This window comes from Cetorhinus maximus, chromosome 10 (genome assembly GCF_964194155.1).
Source record: "Cetorhinus maximus chromosome 10, sCetMax3.hap1.1, whole genome shotgun sequence".
NCBI classification, from domain to species: domain Eukaryota; kingdom Metazoa; phylum Chordata; class Chondrichthyes; order Lamniformes; family Cetorhinidae; genus Cetorhinus; species Cetorhinus maximus.
In genome coordinates, this window is record NC_135888.1 from 112,050,855 (window position 1) to 112,054,531 (window position 3,677).

General features: G+C 52.4%; 1 pseudogene; it reads left to right on the forward strand.

Annotated features, from left to right (window-relative positions):
* The first annotated feature begins 699 nt into the window (after positions 1-699).
* On the forward strand, positions 700-1,713 carry LOC144686187 (28S ribosomal RNA; annotated as a pseudogene).
* Positions 1,714-3,677: the final 1,964 nt, after the last annotated feature.

Here is a 3,677-nt window from a genome sequence, read left to right on the forward strand (position 1 = left end):
ACTTATCTCAAGGCTAACGATCTCTCTGACTTTGAAACTCTTTCAGATCTTTGGAGACAAGTGATCAGAGGATCGTTCAACAGAGCCCATCTGGTTTGATGTTACAAGACCCAAGACAGAAGATCGGATGTACACATGAGATGGGTATTATATATCTCCAGAGTGGGAAAGTCCAACTCCTGATCCCCGATGCAGTGGATGTTTGTTTAAATTGTACTGTTGATTATGTTAGTCTAGCATAATGGTTTTGACAGTTACCTTTTACATTATTTTGGTGGTGGGTGCATGCTATTAATTATAAATATGTTAATTTAATTCGGCGTTTCCTAAGTTAATGTAATTAATTAATAAAGGCGGCATCACATATCATATGATGTATTCAGGGTAGGTCTTCGGACCACTAACTATGCGATCGGCTACCTGCTCTCTAGTACCTTTGTGATGAATTACCACGCTTGGTTGACATCGAGGTTCATGGTCAGTTGCTTTCTCCTGAACTCCGTTACCATTGGAGTCCCTTCCCCTGGTTGTGGTCACACCTGGAGTAAGTCACGTAAATACTGGGATTGGGCGCTACAATAAATTTGTGCGTAATAAATACCTCATCATCTAATTCGTGATACACATGAATGGATGAACGAGATTCCCCCTGTCCCTACCTACTGTCTAGCGAAACCACAGCCAAGGGAACGGGCTTGGCAGAACCAGCGGGGAAAGAAGACCCTGTTGACCTTGACTCTAGTCTGGCACTGTGAAGAGGCATGAGAGGTGTAGAATAAGTGGGAGGCCTCGGCCGCCAGTGAAATACCACTACTCTTATCATTTTTTCACTTACCCGGTGAGGCAGGGAGGCGAGCCACGAGGAGGTCTCGCTTCTGGTCAGAAGCACCCGAGCAGCCTGGCGCGGGACAGTGGCAGGTGGGGAGTTTGACTGAGATGGTACACCTGGCACACCGTAACGCAGGTGTCCTAAGGCGAGCTCAGGGAGGAGAGAAACCTCCCGTGGAGCAGAAGGGCAAAAGCTCGCTTGATCTTGATTTTCAGTACGAATACAGACCGAGAAAGCGGGGCCTCACGATCCTTCTGACCTTTTGGGTTTTAAGCAGGAGGTGTCAGAAAAGTTACCACAGGGATAACTGGCTTGTGGCAGCCAAGCGTTCATAGCGACGTCGCTTTTTAATCCTTCGATGTCGGCTCTTCTTATCATTGTGAAGCAGAATTCACCAAGCGTTGGATTATTCATTCACTAATAGGGAACATGAGCTGAGTTTAGACCATCGTGAGACAGATTGGTTTTACCCTACAGATGATATTGTTGCAATAGTAATTCTGCTCAGTATGAGAGGAACCACAGGTTCAGACATTTGGTGTATGTGCTTGGCTGAGTAGCCAATGGTGCGAAGCTACCATCTGTGGGATTATGACTGAACACCTCTAAATCAGAATCCTGCCTAAAAGTAACGATACCCTAGCGCCGCGGGTCACTGGTTAGCCTGGGATAGCCGGCTTTGGTCGGTGCGTAGTGTCGCTCGATTCAGGGCTGGAGTGCAGCCAAATGGGTGCCTCCTCTCTCCTGTTTATGCACAGCACGTTCGTGGGGAACCTGGTGCTAAATTATTCATAGACGCCCTGATTCTGGCTCAGGGTTTCGTACGTAGCAGAGCAGCTATCACGTTGTGATCTATTGAAAGTCAGCCCTTGAGCCAAACCTTTGTTGGTACCGAGTGGACGAGTCTCTCTCTCTCTCACTCTCTCTCCCGCTGCACCACATGACTACCCTTTGCCTCCTTTAAAGGTCGCTCCTCACCGGAAGGACATGCTCTGGGGAGGCTCGGGCGGGGTGGGGTGCTATCGGGCGTCTGGGCGAGGAGAGCGGGTTGGAGAGAGAAAGGGCAGGCATGGAGGTGGACCATGGAGCTCCTCACAGGAGGACTCGGTCACTTCCTTCCAGACCACACTGCGTCCTTCCTCGGGAGGGCAGGTCTCCGTGCAATAAATCCTCTTCTGCTTCCTGGCCAGTTGTAGTTCGGGGACTTCGCCGGTCGGACATGCTTATTCTGTCTAAGGGCCAGAGTGGTGTCACCCTGGCCAGGTGTTCGGCTGCAGGTACTCGCCCATCACTCCTCCCCCCCCCCCACCCAATACTCTGTCTCCTTCTCCTCTCTCTCCCAAGTTTGTCCGATTAATGATTTACCACCTCACATAGCAAGAGGGGTGCTGGCTCCCTGGTTAACCATTTCCTGGTTAACCATTCCCCCTGCTCCCCTGCCAAACGCCTTCCTCTCCGTAGTCAATGAGTTCCCTTCGACAGGGTGGCGCAAAAAATCAACAAGGTGCCGGTTTTCTCAGATGTCCTCTTGACTGGATCGTTAATGAGTTGGCTTTTCAACAGGCATGAGTTGGTTAATCAGTTGTCCCTTCCACTGGCAGCACCAGTTGGCTCCAGTTAGTGCCTGCGTGCTTAATAGGCACCAAGGGGGTGCATTTGGGGCAGAGTGGCCGGGTGAGGGGTGGCCTTCGCTGATGTGCTTGTGCAGATTGAGTCGGTGGCTGGCCAAGGGGGCTAAATCCAGGGCCGGGGACATGGTCAACCAAACTGACTTGTTGTTGGGGATGAGAGGTGGTTAATGATTTGTCCCTTCAACTAGCAGTGCCAGTTGGCTCCAGTTAGTGCCTTTGGGCTTAATAGGTGCCGAGGGGGTGCATTTAGGGCGGGCAGCCGAGTTGGTGGTGGCCTTTCCGGGCGTGCGAGTGTGATTTGAGTCAGCGTTGAGGGAAGGGCGCCATTTAAAGGGAGAGTTTGGTTTGGAGGTGGGTATCTGGCTGTGGTTAGGGTTATGGGTATGGGTCTGGTGAGGATTAGGGTTAGTGGCGGGCTGAGACGCATGGACCATGTGAACGGTGGCCAAAGGGATGGATCTGGAGTGGGCGGCTGCCCTGGGTTTTGCCTTTCCCGACTGGTGAGTGCAATTTGAGTTGGTGTTGAGGAAAGGGCATCTTTTGAAGGGAGGGTTCAGTTTGGAGTTGGGTTTCTCGGTTAGGGTCAGGGCCAGGGTTAAGGTCAGGGCTACTGGTGGGTGGAGAGGTTACCTCCAGGTGGACCATTGCCGAGGGGTTGCCCTTGGGGCCCTCAGCTGGCCTGGTGGTCACCTTTGCTGGCTGGTGAGTGCAGGTTGAGTCAGTGGCGGGCTGAGAGGCATCCTCCGGGTGAATGGTTGCCGAGGGGCCATTGGCCGGTCTTGAGGCCTCCTTTGCCAGCGTGTGAGTGCAGGGTAATCGGTGGAAGGCTGAGTGGCTACCTCTGGGTGAATCGCTGCCAAGTGGTTGCCCTTGGGGGCCATTGGCCGGCCTTGGGGCTGCCTTTGCTGGCTGGCAAGAGCAGGGTGAGTCGCTGGCAAGCTGAGAGTCTACCTCTGGGCAAAAAGCTCCAGTTCCATCCCCTTGGCACACCTAGGAGCATCGCCATTCCTGTCTTGCGACAGCAGGTTAAGTAGGTGGGGTGGGAAGGGCTTCCTTTGGACAGACGGTTAGGGTTAGAGGTAGGTTGATGGGCAGGGGGTAACTGATAACCTGTAAACAGGCACATCACAAGGTAAGGAATGTCAGGAACGGCTAAAAAGTGTGAGAGCAGTCACCAAAATAACCCATCAGCAGCTGCTGAGACCACAAGACTGCAA